Source organism: Bubalus bubalis, chromosome 20 (genome assembly GCF_019923935.1).
Source record: "Bubalus bubalis isolate 160015118507 breed Murrah chromosome 20, NDDB_SH_1, whole genome shotgun sequence".
Taxonomy (NCBI): domain Eukaryota; kingdom Metazoa; phylum Chordata; class Mammalia; order Artiodactyla; family Bovidae; genus Bubalus; species Bubalus bubalis.
Genome location: NC_059176.1, coordinates 48,135,498 through 48,152,749, shown reverse-complemented (window position 1 = coordinate 48,152,749; position 17,252 = coordinate 48,135,498). Strand labels below are relative to the sequence as shown.

Sequence of the window (17,252 nt, the reverse complement as noted above, 5' to 3'; positions counted from 1 at the left end):
CCTAGACAGCATATTAAAAAGCACAGACATTACTTTGCCACAAAGGTTCATCTAGTCAAAGCTATGGTTTTTCCAGTAGTCATGTATGGATGTGAGAGCTGGACTATAAAGAAAGCTGAGCACCGAAAAATTGATGCTTTTGAACCGTGGTGTTGGAAAAGACTCTTGAGAGTCCCTTGGACTGCAAGGAGATCCAACCAGTCCATCCTAAAGAAGATGAGTCCTGAGTGTTCATTGGAAAGACTGATGTTGAAGTTGAAACTCCAATACTTTGGCCACCTGATGTGAAGAGCTGACTCATCTGAAAAGACCTTGATGATGGGAAATATTGAAGGCAGGAGAAGAAGGGGACGACAGAGAATGAGATGGTTGGATGGCATCACCAACTCAATGGACATGAGTTTGAGTAAACTCCGGGAGCTGGTGATGGACAGGGAGGCCTGGTGTGCTGCAGTCCATGGGGTTGCAAATAGTCAGACACGACAGAGCATCTGATCTGAACTGAACCCATTTCATATAAATATTCAAATATGTTTAGAGGTATGCCAATTAATCTCATCAGTTCAGTTCCGTTCAGTTCAGTCGCTCAGTCATGTCCGACTCTTTGTGACCCCATGAATTGCAGCATGCCAGGCCTCCCTGTCCATCACCAACTCCCAGAGTCTCTTTTCCATCAGTGAGTTTTTCCCCACTTGTCATTTTGTATTTGCAATTTCCCCCTATTTTCTTTAATTTTTAAATCTTGATTTATTTTGGCTGCACTGGGTCTTTGTTGCAGCAGGTGGGCTTTCTCGCGTTGGGGTGAACAGAGGCTATCCTCCTTGCGGTGCATGGGCTTCTCATTGCAGTGGCTTCTCTTGTTGAGGAGCATGGGCTCCAGGCATGTAGTAGTAGTTCCAGGGCTGGGGCTCAGTAGTTGTGGCGCACTGATTAGTTGCTCTGTGGCATGTAGGATCTTCCCAGACTAGGGATCAAACCCGTGTCTCCTGCATTGGCAGGCAGATTCTTAACCACTGGACCACGGGGGAAGCCCAATTCCCCCATCTATTTTCTTAAGTTAGGCAGTAGTTTGCTAGTTTGCTAAATTTTTCAAGATACAAGATTTTGATTGATTAATCAATCATGTCTTCCAGTTCTCTAACTCATTCATTTCTGTCTCTGTCTTTATTATATTTTTGTCTCTTGTGCTTTCATTTGGTTTACTTTGTTGTCCTTTTTCTAAACTTTCCAAGCTTGCAATTTAGCTCATCTATTTTCTTTCCTTCATTTATAATGGCTTTAAAGCTATAAATTCCCCCCTTCATCACTTCATTATATGTGTCTTACAGAATCTGATTTGTTGTTTTTATTTCATTAATTTTCAAGAATCCTTTATTTCTATCTGTATTTCCCTTCTATCCGACAGTACGTTAATAGAAAGTTTTTAATTTTCTAGATGAAGAGCCTTTGCCTTTTTAAAAAAAAAAAATTCTAAATTTCTAGTTTTGTTGTACAATGATAAGAACAGTTCAAAATATTTGTACTTTTGAGGAAATACTAATGTTTTCTTTGTGACCAAACATATTGCAAAAATTAAAAAAGGGAGAAATTTCACTGAAAACAGTTGCAAAGTCTTGAAGGGGGTGCTCTCCTCACATGTATCTTCTTTCATAGCTTGCTTTACGTTCCTGGGCAGGAAGCTTACTTTATCACCTGATTTTCTCCTTGTTAAGCAACAACGCAGTCGATGAGATCTGCAACTCAGCCACTCTGAACTCTTGCTTTCCTCCAATGGTCTTGGGTTCAGAGTATCCCTTTCCAACTTCTTTTTCCATATGAAGTAAGGTTGTTCTCCTATGTTCTCCGGGCTTACCTGTGGTTTGCTATAGTTTGCATGTCCTAAATTGCAATTCCTCTGCCATTCCTGAATAAGTTCATTTTGCCAGTAAAATAACAATTTTATTTTTTAGGTTGATAACATGAACTATTTTTATGAATATAAAATGCACACTTGAGTAGATACATTATTACTGGACTAATCCTACAATTTTCCCATAAAAATTACTTTAATTTTTCAAAGTAAAAAAAAAAGAGAAAGAGAAAGGAGGAAAGAGATCCAGGAAATCCTTATGTTTGGAAATAAAGGAATATACTTATTAAAAAAGCATGCATCAAATAAGATAATAGAGTGGGCATACAATAATGAAAGTTTACCTATAAAAAACTTGTGCTCTGCAACTAAAGATGCAATTACAGGGAAATGCACAGCCTTAACTATTCTATCTCATATGTTCTTCATCTTCACAAATGAAAAACAAAATAAGTCCAATGAACATAGAAAGAAGAAAATTATAAAGAGCCAAAATAATGAACAAATAATAGAGTCAGTAAACAAGGTTTGTTCTGTGAAAAGACTTATGAAAAACAAGAGAAAAGGCATGCATAACTCAGTATCAGGACTAAAAGAAGAAACTCAATCACATATAATATAGACATTAAAATATAATAAGAGGTTGTTATGAACAACTTTGAGCCAGTGAAATTTAAAATTTAGATGAAAGGGACAAATTTCTTTACAAACATAGTTATCAAAACTCATTCAAAAAGACAGAAAGCCTACAGCCTTACAATTAAAGAAATATCTGTGGTTAAAAATCTACCCATAAAGATACTACCAACACCCAAGAGCTGGTGAATTCTTCTAAGCATTTATGACAATAAAATATTCTAATTTTAAAATACTTTACTTAAAATTCCAAATTTTAGAATGATTCAAAAGTACAGAAAGACTGAACCTCCCAACTCTATGAAATTAGCATAATTTTGGTACAGAATTCTGCAAGGGCAGTTAACAAGAAAAATTACAAGTCAATTCTCATGCATGAATGTAGCCACAAAAAATCCCAAACAATATGTTAGCAAACCAAATCTAGTCATGTATAAAATATATTATGACCAAGCCGCACTGTTTCAGGAATGCATGGCTGGCAACATTAATAAATCAAATTATTAAAGCAGAAGAATCTTATGATTTTTCTCAAGAGCTGCAGAATAAGCATATGGTAAAATCAAATAAATATCCATTCACAATGAGATCCATTCTTTATGAAAACTCTTATCAAAGAAGGAATAAAAGGGAACTTCCCTAACCCTAGAGGGGATATACAATTAAAAAATAAATAAGCCTCTATCCAGTGGGATGAAATTTAGAAAGCTTTTCCTTTTAGATCAGGAACACTACAGAGATGCCCACTCTCACTGCTTCCATACGATGTGCACTGGAAGTTTAAGCCAAAGCAGCACAGCAAGAACAGTAAACAAACAGTACAGGAGGACTGGAGAGAAGCAAGAACATTAACATTCACAAATGACACAACTGTGTATACAGAAGGACTAGGAGACCTTCAGATTAATGGAGGGGGAAAGCCTCAAGAAGATGTAAAGGGCAAGGAAACAGATTCTTCCCTAGAGGTTCCAGAAAGGAACACAGGGAACACCAATACCTTGATTTTGGCCTGAGACCCATTCAACTTTGGGACTACAGACTGTAAGATAATAAATCTGTGTTGTTTCAAGCCACTGAATTTGTGGTTACTTGTTACAGCAGAAAACAAATGCAGTGAGTTTAGGCAGACTGTCAGTATACAAAAATTAATTCTATTTTTATATATCACCAATAAACAGAACATTTCAGAAAGCTTACCATTTACAATGGCATAAAAATTTTAAAGTCCAAAAAATAAATCTTCCAAACTATGTCTATGATTCTGTTCAGAAAATTATAAATAATTATTAAGAGAAATTAAGGAGTAATCAAAGGACTCTTTGAGACCCCATGGAATTCTCCAGGCAAGAATACTGGAGTGAGTTGCCATGCCCTTCACCAGGGACTCTTCCCGACCCAGGGGTCAAACCCAGGTCTCCTGCATTGCAGGCAGATTCCTTACCATTTGAGCTACCTGGGAAGCCCACAAGGAGTAAACAAATATTTGAATCATAGTCATGACTGGAAGACAACAACACTATCAAGATGCCCATTCTCCCCAAACTGATGTATAACTTCATGCAACTCTAATCAAAATTCTATTTTTTTCCCTTGAAGGAATTTAATAGATGAATGTATAGTATTTATATGGTGATACAAAATTCCAAAAATAGCCAAGACACTCTTGAAGACCTACAGGGTCAGAAGACTAGTGCCAGCAGACATATGAGGACTTACTAAAAACCTACTTTAAAAACAGTGAGATACTGATGCAAGGATAGGCAAATAGATCAGTTTCTCTGGTCTAAAGAGACTAAAGACTCCACAAGCAAGGCAATACATAGACACTTAATTGATGACAAAAGTGGCGCTGCAGAACGCTAGGGAAGGAGTCTTTCAGTAAATGGGGCCGGGCACTGGATATCTACATGAGAAGAAATGAAATTTAAACACTACTTTACTCCACACACATAAATCATTTTCAAGTGAACTGCAGCTCTAAATGTAAAGGGCAAAACAATAAAGTTTCTGGAAAAGAATTCAGAATAATTGTATAATCACCAAGAGATTTATCAAACAAGATATAAAAAACACTAACAAAAAAGATAAAGATAAGAAAAACTGAACTGTCATTTTAATTAAGAATCTTCTGTGTGCCAACTAGTTTAAAATAACTTGCTTGGTGGCTCAGACAGTAAAGAATCTGCCTGTGATATGTGAGACCTGGGTTTGATCCCTGGGTTGGGAAGATCTCCTGGAGAAGGGAATGCCAACTCACTTCAGTATTCTGGCCTGGAGAATTCCATGGACAGAGGAGCCTGGCAGGCTACAGTCCATAGGGTTGCAGAGTCAGACATGACTGAGCGACTTGCACTTTCAGGACCTGACACCTGAAAATAAAGAAAAATAAGATCCTGATTGGGCTTCCCAGGTGGCACAGTGGTCAAGAATCCACCTGCGATGCAGGAGACTCAGGTTAGATCCCTGGGTTGGGAAGATCCCCTGGAGGAGGAAATGGCAACTCACTCCAGTATTCTTGCCTGGGAAATCCCATGGACAGAGGAGCTGGTGGGATACAGTAGAGGGGGTTGCAAAGAGTTGGATACGACTGAAACAAGCACAAGCAAGCAAGCAAGGTCCTGATCAGCACACAAGTTAGGATAATTGTTCTCTTTGGGGATGAGGATGAGACTGGGGCAGAGAGGAGGCTTTTGACGGTGCTAGCAATGTTCTAACCTGGGACATGGGTACAGAGGTGTTTGCTTTGATACATGTCATTAACATGCTGTTGGTGGAGTCCCCAGAGACCACTCCCTCATGTTCAGTGATGAAGGACCCCCAGGCATACAGTCCCAATACACAGCTAACTTTCATTAAAACAGGCGGTAAAGACACACCATCAGATCAGCAAGGGGAAAAGACACGCCAGTCTCTAGGAATCCATGCTGGCTTTACATACTCTCTCCCTCCTAGACAGCATGCTCTCTCTCAAGGAAAGCGTAACTACATGTGCACAATGGCTCTTCCCTAGGGAACTCACCAGAGATGCAATGGTTAGGGTCTTTATCTAGGGCTGGTCACATGGGAACCCTTTAACCCCAAAATGTCAGCTTCTCAGAATGAAAGCAAGTGTTAGTGCCCCACGTAGGCAAAAGGACCTTATTAGCTTAAGAGAGGTTCCAAAAGGTTCCAAGAGTTCCTAGACACCAATCAGGGGGCCAATCTTGCATGCAGGTCTTTCTAAGGATAATTCTCAGGCCTACTATGTTCACTACTCCCACAAAGCTTATGGGCTTCCCTGGTGGCTCAGCAGTAAAGAATACGCCTGCTAATGGCAGGAGATGCGAGTTCGATCCCTGGTTTGTTAAGATCCCCTAGAGAAGGAAATGGCAACCTACTCCAGTATTTTTGCCTGGGAAATCCCATAGATAGTGCCTGGTGGGCTACAGTCCATGGGGTCACAAAAAGAGCTGGACATGACTTTGTGACTAAACAACAACACAGTTTATATGGATGTTTTCTGCACTTTTCCCCATGAAATATAATGTATATTATTTCACAGTAGGGTGGAGGAGAGGAACTTAAGAGTTTGGGATTGTACATATTGCTATATTTAAAATGCATAACCATCAAGGACAAACTGTATAACACAGGGAACTCTGCTCAACGTTATGTAACAACCTAAATGGGGAAAGAATTTGAGAAAGAATAGATACATGTGTGTGTATAACTAAATCACTTCACTGAACAACTAAAACTATCACAACACTGTTAATCAACTATACTCCAAGACAAAATAAAAAGTCAAAAAATTTTTCATAATAAAAATGTTTAAAAATAATTGACTAAAATTATATTAAATCCACTTTTAAGAGCCACAGATGAGAAGATATCAGCAATATGTATAACAAATAAAAACTATGTGGAATGTAAAAATATCTCCTACAAAACAAGAAAAAGACAACTGCACAGAAAAGACAGAATACTTGAAGAGTCACTTTAAAAAAGAGGAAACAGTCCATAAATACAAGGTGCTCAACTTCATTAATAATCCAGGAACTAAAACCATAAGAAAACACATACACATACTTGACAGGCAAAAAACAAAATCACAGTATCAAATATTAGAAAGGATGTGGGGTAATGAAAAGTCTAATACACATAGGAGTGCAATCACTTTTGAAGACCATTTGGCTTCAGATCAAAAAGTAAAACCTAAACATACCCTTAGACCCAGTGCTTCTACTCTTAGTTATATACAAACTAAAGAACGTGTGCAGCAGGGAGTATATACAAGAACATTCAGAGCAACATTAATAGCCAAAATCTGAAACCAGCCCAAACGCCATCAAAAGCAGGGTGGATAAACTGAGGCACAATCAGACAACAGAATACTCTATGGCAACAAAATAAGCTTTTATTATAAATCATTAAAAAATTAGAAAACCTATATCTGCGCCTTCCCTGGTGGGCCGATGGTAAAGATTCAATGCTGTCACTGCAGAGGGCACAGGTGCGATCCCTTAAGCTAATAAGGTCCTTCTGCCTACGTGGGGCACTAACACTTGCTTTCATTCTGAGAAGCTGACATTTTGGAGTTAAAGGGTTCCTATTAGTTATCCCTGGGGGAAGTAATATCCCCCATGCCACAGGGCATGGCCAAAAAATTAAAGAAGAAAAGGAAAACCTGTATCTACAATATGGAAGAGTCTCACAAACGTAACATTGAATCAAAGAAGAAAGACAAAGTAGAAACAAACCATCAAGCCATTTACTGAGTTCAAAACCAGGCAAAACTGAATTAACTGCATTACTTATACGTGCATATATGGGTAAGTTAATAAGAAAATTATTATTATAAAAAACAGGAAAATAGTTATCTCCAGTGTAGGGAGGACGTTATGATGAGGGAAGCACATTTCTGGGGGTACTGATAATGTTACATTTCTTCATCTGGGTGACAGTTACATGTAATTACAGTTTTATCATTATTTTTTACATTTACATAATTTTAATATAAAGTTCAACTCTATATTCTTTATATGTATATATACACACACAATGTACTTAAAAAATGTATCTACTTTCACATTTTTGCAAAAACAGCAACAAATAACAAATAAAGCATTAATATTAAAAACACATAAAGCTCCAAAGAACAAATGATCAGGGAGTATAAATACACAGTTAACCAGAATATACACATACAAAATAATCTTATGGAAAAATGTTCAACTTTTCTAATAATTAATACCATGAGACATTTCACACCTATTAAAACAAGAAGGAGAATGGAATACTGTGATAATTTACAAGATAAATGACAACCACAAAGCCTGAGAAGCTATGTGGAATAACTTAAAACTGGGGGAAAAAACAGTAAATTATGAATACACAAAGGTTATTTAGAAATTTTAAAATTTAAATTTCATGAGAAAATAAAAACAGCTGAAGTGAGTGAAAGACGGATTATGACTGCAAAATTTTTTTCTTGATATTGAGAACATGGTTCATTAGGATATAGGACTTTTTAGATAAAGTAAACTCAATAGTTCCTTGCTATTCTTTAAGAACAAAGTCCCTATGTCATAATGCCAAGAACTTCCACTAGCTGATTTTAACTTGTATTTTCACTCTGTGCCAGGGATTGTAGGAAGCACTAGAGGACAGAGATAGGCAAGACATAATTATTGCCCTCAATGAGCTTCTAGACGAGTAGGAAATAGCCATGCCAATAAATAATTATAATGGAATGGGGTAAGTCCTACAATAAAGTCTTTTCTTACAAGTCTTATGACTTCCCAGATGAAGGTAAAATTCAGGAACATCATAGAGCAGCTTTCCAAAGAATACTGAATTGGATCTTGAAGGACAACTGGAACCTTTCAGACAGGGTGGAACTTGTGCAGAGTAGTCAATGCACTATTTGTGCAAAGACTGGTGTGGACTAGCAAGGGTTAGAGGAGACTGTTCAAAGGCCTCAGGTATCAGGCTACAAGCAATGGAGACCCACAATGGCTTTTCGCATTTTGCTCCCCAAAATACTCTGCAGTTACCCATGGACCTCTTTTTCTATCCTTTCTTCTCTTAAACGGAATAAATACAAAATACAACCCAAGTAACATACAGCTGTAATGCAATTCCATGAAATTTTTCACAGAATTAGAACAAATAATTCTAAAATTCATACAGAATCATAAAAGACCCCAAACTGCCAAAGCAATTGTGAGAAAAAAGAACAAAGCTGGAGGTATTGCTCTTCCAGACTTCTGACTATACTACAAAGCCACAGAAATCAAAACAGCACAGTACTGGCATAAGCACAGACACATAGATCAGTGCACCAGGATAGAGGGCCCAGAAATAAACCCACATACCTGTGATCAATTAATCTATAATAAAGAAGGCAACAATATACAAGGGAGAAGAGTCTCCTCAACAAGTGGTGCTGAGTAAACAAAAAACCCAATTAAAAAATGGGCAGAAGACTTAAACAGACATTTTTCAAAGACATACAGATGGCTAACAAGTACATGAAAAGACGCTCAATACTGCTAATTATGAGAGAAAATGCAAGTCAAAACAATGAGATAACACCTCATAATATCAGTGATATCTGACTCAAGATATCAGTCAGAATCAGATCAGATCAGATCAGATCATTCGCTCAGTCGTGTCTGACTCTTTGCGACCCCATGAATCGCAGCACGCCAGGCCTCCCTGTCCATCACCAACGGCTGTCATCAAAAAGCCTACAGACAATAAATATAGGAGAGAAAGTGGAGAAAAGAGAACCCCTGTATACTATTGATGGGAATGGTGCAGCCAGCAAGCAAAGCAATATGGAGGGTCCTCAAAAACTGAACTACCATATGATCCAGCAATTCCACTTCTGGGCATATATCTAGAAAAAATGAAAAGACTAATTCAAAAAGATACATGCATCCCAATGTTCATAGCAGCACTATTTACAACAGCCAAAACATCGAAGTAATGCATCAGCAGATGAATGAATAAAAAAGATGTGGTGTATACACACGGCTACGGCTAAGTCACTTCAGTCGTGTCCAACTCTGTGCGACCCCATAGACGGCAGCCCACCAGGCTCCCCCATCCCTGGGATTCTCCAGGCAAGAACGCTGGAGTGGGTTGCCATTTCCTTCTCCAATGCATGAAAGTGAAAAGTGAAAGTGAAGTCGCTCAGTCGTGTCCAACTCTTAGCGACCCCATGGACTGCAGCCTACCAGGCTCTTCTGCCCATGGGATTTTCCAGGCAAGAGTACTGGAGTGGGGTGCCATTGCCTTTTCCAGTGTATACACACACACACAAATAAATAATACTCAGCCATAAAAAAAATGAAATTCCACCATTTGCAGCAATATGGGTGGACTTCGACCATTATCCTGCAATAACATTTAATGGAGTATAATCTGCAAAAATACCGAATTGCTATGCTGTATACCTGAAACAAATACAATACTGTAAATCAACTATACCTCAAAGGAAAATATTACATGTTAAAATATATAGTTAACTAGTGCTAATACGAAGTCGCTTCAGTCGTGTTCGACTCTGTGGGACCCCATAGACGGCAGCCCACCAGGCTCCGCCGTCCCTGGGATTCTCCAGGCAAGAATACTGGAGTGGGTTGCCATTGCCTTCTCCAAAATACCTACTATCTACATCAAAGATCTCTCTCCTAACCTTAGAAGTAAATTAGGGCATTACTAACATATGCAAGAAAAATAATAAATTATTGCTTGGAGAGAAAGACAAACAGGTCTATTCCCTGCTGGTCCAGTGGTTAAGACTCTGCACTTTCGTCGCAGGAAAGTGAAAGTGAAGTCGCTCAGTCGTGTCCAACTCTTTGCGACCCCATCCTCCATCCATGGGATTTTCCAGGCAAGAGTATTGGAATGGGTTGCCATTTCCTTCTCCAACCAGTACTACTATATTTAATATAGTGTTTATATTTAATTTTGTACTATATATTTCCTTTAAAAACTTTTTTATTTTAAATATTTCAAACATACAGGAAAGTACAGAAAACAGAACAATTCCCATGTACCCACCAACCAAATTTAAGAATTTCTAAGTTCTGTCCTATTGTTGTTTAGAAGCCTGCCAAGCTCCTCTGTCTATGAGATTTCCCAGGCAATACTGGAGTAGGTATCTCCAGGGGAATATTCCAGAACCAGAGATCAAACCTGCATTTCCTGTATTGGCAGGCGAATTCTTTACCACAAAGCCACCAAGAAAGTCCAAACTCTATCCTATTTCTCTTTTAAAGGCATAAAACATTTCAGATATATTTAAAATCCTATTCACTTCCCCTATCTTCCTCTCCAGATACTGTGACTATCCTAAAGTGGATGTGTATAATTTCCCTGCACATTGTTCTTTTACTGCACATCTAACACTAGTCTTTTTCCAATTTTTAAATCCTGGGTTTCCTCATTAGTAAAATGAAGGCAATAGCTCCCGGTTGCTGGGAGGATGAGAAATATTATGCATAAGGTGGTTATCATGGGGACTGATGCTGAAAATGATTCAAGATCCAGAAATTTCCTTTCCTCCTACTAGACTATAAGTTACTTTTTGACAGTTAGCAGCCTGGCTAACTAAATGTTGTTTCAATTTGTTTCTACTTATTATTTCACACAGAATACTCTGCCTCTCCCTTCTCCAATTTCGGCTCTCTCACCTAGCCTCTCTCACTATATCCCTTAACCTTTTTTTTTTAATTGAAGTCTAATTGCTTTACAATGTTGAGTTAGTTTCTGCTGTACGATAAAGTGAATCAGTTCCATAAATTGCTCCTTACTCTTGACAGGGGCACAGGAGTGCTATTTATCCACGTTGGTAGCACCAGGAGCTGTCAGGCTGTTGTTTTTCTTCATAACTTGTGGCTGACTCTTTTGCAAACCCATGGACTGTAGCCTGCCAAGCTAAGCCCCTCCATCCATGGGATTTCCCAAGCAAGAATACTGGAGTGGGTTGCCATTTCCTTCTCCAGGGGATCTTCCCAACCTCGGGATCAAATCCACGTCTCCTGCATTGGCAGGAAGATTCTTTACCACCGGGAAGCCCAAGCTGTCAGGTACCTGCTCCATTTCAGGCCACTAGACATCCAAAGTCGCAAGTAATCTAAGGGCAAGTAAGGGGTACATGAAGAATCCCCAGGTTGTACAAGGTGTTTTGGGGTCTGGCAGTTCTTAATTAAAATCCTATCTCTAGCATTTAATCACCAAATGCCCTTTCACAAAGACACTTGTTTGTGCTCTAGTCTCAATGGCTAAAGTGAGAACAATCCTACCTAGTTCTCTGGGTGGTGATAAAAGAACCCTTACTAAGTAGTAAGTACTCTATGAAGCATTTACTGGCATATACAGCATTAAGTCGGTTCAATACTAACAAAAACTCCAAGATGTAAAATAGGTCATCTCCTTCATATAAGAAGAAAACTGAGGTACTTTAAAAGTTGGAGAGTCACAGACCTAGTATGTGCAGAGGCTGGCATCTGAACTCAGGAAATCTGATACAGTCTGTGCCCTTAACCATTTCCTTTTGCTGGAGGTAAGTTACATTAAGATAAAGGGGTGCTGGGCACGTGGTACACAGCAGACACTCAAAACACCTCTGCCTGGCTCATGATTGTGGAAGGCCATTTAGAAACGTACAATGTTTTGGTTTTCCCTCGGTAGAGAAACGGGGTAGTGCCAGGAATCTAGACAGTGACTGTTCTGTGCCAGGCATCAGGGCAGGCACTGGAGCACACGAACAAGAACATAGTGGGTGCTAGGCCGGCTCTGCCCCCGACGCCCTGGGACAGCCTGGTAAAGTTAGCCCCCGCCCCCGGGCCTCTGTTTCCGCATCTGAGGATCTTCTCTCATGCCGCTCGCGGGACTGGAGGACTCCGGACTCTGGCCTAGCCGAACCGAGGGAGACAACGGGAGGAACCGGAGAGGCCTCCCTCTCCATCCCTGGGCCAGATGGCCAGGAACGGAGCTGGGCCAGGCGGACAACCCGTAAGTCGGCGTGTGCGGGAACTCACCTCTCCTACAGTCTGGAAGCGGGCGGAACCAGGATCTAAACTACCCGCGTCGCTGCCACAGCCCCGGGGCCGCGCGCCAGCTCATTTCGCGCCGGAAGCCGACAGATTCCGATTGGCTGCGTCCCGAAGAAGCCGACCAATACTGTCCCTCGGTGGCACCTGTCCCCCGCCCCGTGGGCTGCTGGGGCAGGATCCGCGTACAGGGCCGAGAGGGGCACGTATTCGCAAAGCCCAATCAAAGCCCGGAATTCGAGGTCAGGTGACTACAGTTAATCCCCCGGGCTTCCGGCCTTGGCAGAGTCCTTTGTTTTTAGTGAATTAAGAAGTGTGTTGCAAAAGGCTGTCAGTGAGGAAGGCTCCTGGAACCCGACTGTGGCTGAATTGAAAACCCCCGCGTTTAAGGGGAGCCTGAGATTTTTGAGTTCCCATAGGCCCCGCCAAGGCTCTGCGCCCCGGTCTTTTTGGTTCTGTCGCTGAGACTTTGACTCCTGTCCTCTCCACCTGCTTGGTAACGCTGGCCTCTACCCCACACAGTATGTTCTAAGTGAGCAACTGGAAATTGTCATTGATGGAGAAAAGGGTGTCAAACTCAGATGCATGCAGGGACATGTGCAGTAGCTGAGTGAAAACCCGTGCTGAGGTTCCAGTGATTTTTTCCATCGGAACTGTAGGCCCTCTGATGCCAGATTTTCTTTATTTCCTAAAGAAAGGAATTTCTTTCTCCTTTAAAAAAAACTGAAAAATCTGTTTCAGTCCTATTTTGTGATTGAAATCTGCTAGGTTTTTTTCCATTTGCTAAAATTAGAGTATAATTGCTTTATAATGTTGTGTTAGTTTCTGCTGTACAACAAAAGTGAATCAGCTGTATGTATACATATATCCCCTCTCTCTTGAATCTCCCTCCTTCATCACCACCCCCACGGCACCCCTCTAGGTCATCACAGAGAACAGAGTTGAGCTCACTATGCTATATAGCAGTTTCCCATTAGCTATCTAAATCTGTTTTTCACATGTTCAGAAACAAAGCCTAATGGGACAATCAGAACACATCGCTGTTGAATTACTCTAGGAAAAAAAGCAAAAGCAGAGTCAGCTAAGCAGACTTTTAATAGCAAAATGATCAAACAGGAAGCAGGATAGGGATAAAGAACAAAGAGTGAATAATTTACCAAAAGAATAAAGCGTTAACTTTTAAATTCAAAGGGTACCACAAGTAGGATCCTCTCTCAGAATTCAATCAAGTTTGACCCTCAGCTGAAATCGCCTAAAGCACACACTGCCTGAATTCTCCTTCGCTTTTTTCTTCACTGTCTTTCAACTTTGTGCTCTTTTCCGGTGCCAGGCATTGTGCCAGGCCCTGGAGAGTGTCCTTAAGGAGCATACATTCTTTGAGACATCCTTTGAGGAGGCAGACACTTGCACACTTGATGAGGACAGCACAAGCACTAACAATGCTGACCTGTGTTACAGAGGTACCTAGCAGGGCAGATCTGTCAGGTCAGGTGAGGATTTCAAAAGGTGTGCTGATAGCTGAGTGATAAATAGCATGTATGATCTGTAGGCAGAGGCCGGGAGATGAAAAACTATGTAACGTAGCTTTAAGAAACTATCAGAAAAGGGGAAAATAGAAATTACACATTAGAGGAAACAGATGACACGCCTCAGTTTGGACTTCACTCTGAAGACAAATAACAATTGTTGGTTTTGGGGGCAAGTGAGATAGGGAGGTGTTTGTGTACTACTCTTAGGTAAAATCAATGATTTTATATATATGTGTATCACTTTATACATATATATAAATAAATGTATCTCCACCACTCAAGTTATATACCATTTCCAGCACCCCATAAGGTTCTCTTGTGGAACTTCCATTGTGGACTTAATTTCTGCCCTTTTTTTCCCTGAACATAGTATCTTCAAGCTTCACCTGTGTACCAGTAGCTCATTCTCTTTTATTACGGTGTAATGTAGAGGAAAACTGAAAAATTTTGAAATGGTCTAAAAACATGAGCTCTGAAATGGTTTAAAAATTGAGTAGCCAGTGAAACCATGGTGCTGGTAGCACACCCTTCTGGGATATCTGACTTGCTGTTTGACTTGAGTGTTCCATACCTTTCATCGTCATGGAAATAACTTAGTGTTTTTAAAGATCTATTATTGTGTATAGAAATGCAAATTGTGTTCAGTGCAATGTATTTTATTACTGCGCTGTGGGTTTGATCAGTTCTGCCAGGTGTTGCATCTATTTGTAAAACATTTCATTATTCCTCATTTATTATGTGCCTGCCTGCAGTACTTTGAACTTTTCTTTGAACTTAGTATTAATATCTTCCTGGGTCTCAATAATTAATGACTTAAATATTAATAAAACCTTTGATACATTCATTTTATATCTATGTGAGAGCTTGCTTAAACTAGATTTTTAAAATTATTCTTTAACAACAGTGTGCAGTTGTATGAACACAGTACAGTTTATTTATCCATTCATCTGCTGATGGACATTTTAATTTTTTCCCTTTGCCTATTATAAAGCTGCTATGGATGCCTTTGTATAAATCTTTTTGTGAATAAATGCATTAATTTTTCTTGGTAAGTATCTAGGAATGGAATTTCTGAGTCATGGAGTAACTTTGGTGAAAACGGACTTGTTTTCAAAGTGTAACTTTTTACACTCCCACCAACACCATATGAGTTTCTTACTTTCTGCATCCTTGCCAACACTGGGAATTGTCAATCTTTTTTCATTTTAGCTATCTGTAGTTATTCTATGGTATCTCATTGCGGTTTAATTCACCATTACCAGAGAAGGTTTTTATGAAGGAAGGGACTGAGTAAATTTACATTTTAGACAATTCTTTCTGGCTCTTATGTAGAGAATGATACTTGTACACCAAAGCTCATAGCAGCATTATTCATAATAGCCAAAATGTGGAAAGAAGCCAAGTGTCCATTGGCAGATGAACGGATAAACAAATGTGGTCTATACATGCAAAAGAATATTATTTGATCTTAAGAAGGAATGAAATTCTGATATATGCCACAACATGAATGAACTTTTCATACTGTTCATGGAGTTCTCAAAGCAAGAATACTGAAGTGGTTTGCCATTCCCTCCTCCAGTGGACCACATTTTGCCAGAACTCTCCACCATGACCCGTCTGTCTTGGGTGGCCCTACACAGCATGGCTCATAATTTCATTGAGTTAGACAAGGTGGTCTATGTGGTCCATGTGATCAGATTGGTTAGTTTTCTGTGATTGTGGTTTTCATTCCGTCTGCCCTCTGATAGATAAGGATAAGAGGCTTATGGAAGCTTCCTGATGGGAGAGACTGATTGAGGGGGAAACTGGGTCTTGTTCTGATGGGTGGGGCCATGCTCAATAAATCTTTAATCCAATTTTCTGTTGATGGGTGGAGCTGTGTTCCCTCCCTATTGTTTGACCTGAGGCCAAACTATGGTGGAGGTAATGAAGATAATGTTGACCTTCTTCAAAAGGTCCATGCAATACCACACCCAGTGCCCCCAACCCCACAGCAGGCCACCACCAACCCACACCTCCGCTGGAGACTCCTGAACACTCACAGGCAAGCCTGGGTCAGTCTCTTGTGGGGGCACTGCTCCCTCCTCCTGTGTCCTGGTGTGCACAAGCTTTTGTTTGTGCCCTCCAAGAGTCTGTTTCCCCAGTCCTGTGTAAGTTCTGGCAGCTCTATGGTGGGGTTAACGGCAACCTCTAAGAGGGCTTATGCCATACCCAGGTCTACAGCACCCAGAGCCCCTGCCTCTGCAGCAGTCCACTGCTGACCCATACCTCCACAAGAGACACTCAAACACAGTTCTGGCTCAGTTTCTATGGGGTCTCTGTGTCCTGGTGCTCACCAGGTTTGTTAGAGCCCTCCAACCATCTCTGGTGGGTATGGGGTTTGATTCTAAATGCAATTTTGCCCCTCCTACTGTCTTACTTGGGCTTCTCCTCTGCCCTTGGACATGGGGTATCTTTTTTGGTGTGATCCAACATTCTCCTGTCGATGGTTGTTCAGCAGCGAGTTGTAATTTTGGAGTTCTCCCAGGAGATGAGCACATGTCCTTCTACTCTGCCATCTCAAAAGGCAAGATGGGTGAGGATGTTTGCTATGACCAGTGCATTCTCTTGGCAAAACTCTGTTAGCCTTTGACCTGCTTCATTTTGTATTCCGAGGCTAAATTTGCCTGTTACTCCAGGTGTCTCTTGACTTCCATTGGAATGGGTGAATTTAACTCAGATGACCATTATATCTACTACTGTGGGCAAGAAGCCCTTAGAAGAAATGGAGTAGCCATCATAGTCAACAGAAGAGTCCAAAATGCAGTACTTGGATGCAATCTCGAAAATGACAGAATGAGCTCTGTTCATTTCCTAGGCAAACCATTCAATATCACAGTAATCCAAGCCTATGTCCTGACCAGTAATGCTGAAGAAGCAGAAGTTGAATAGTTCTATGAAGACCTACAAGACCTTCTAGAACTAACACCCAAAAAAGATGTCCTTTTCATTATAGGGGACTTGAATGCAAAAGTAGGAAGTCAAGAGATACCTGGAGTAACAGGGAAATTTGGCCCTGGAGTATGAAACAAAGAAGGTCAAAGGCTGACAGAGTTTTGTCAAGAGAATGCACTGGTCATAGCAAACACCCTCTTCCAACAACACAAGAGAAGACTCTACACATGGACATCACCAGATGGCCAACACTGAAAT

General features: G+C 40.3%; 1 protein-coding gene across 4 annotated transcripts in view; it reads right to left on the bottom strand.

Annotated features, from left to right (window-relative positions):
- The window catches only part of BLM (BLM RecQ like helicase), a 92,029-nt gene extending 79,329 nt beyond the window's left edge, over positions 1-12,700 (bottom strand). For 2 of the 4 annotated variants that reach the window (XM_044933423.2, XM_006058271.4), the window contains exon 1: positions 12,520-12,699. The gene's annotated coding sequence lies outside the window, so the exon portion shown is untranslated. Of the gene's footprint in view, positions 1-4,742; positions 4,766-12,519 lie in introns of those variants that run through there. The other 2 variants (XM_044933425.2, XM_044933424.2) reach the window with 2 other exon arrangements.
- Between the last annotated feature and the right edge of the window lie 4,552 nt (positions 12,701-17,252).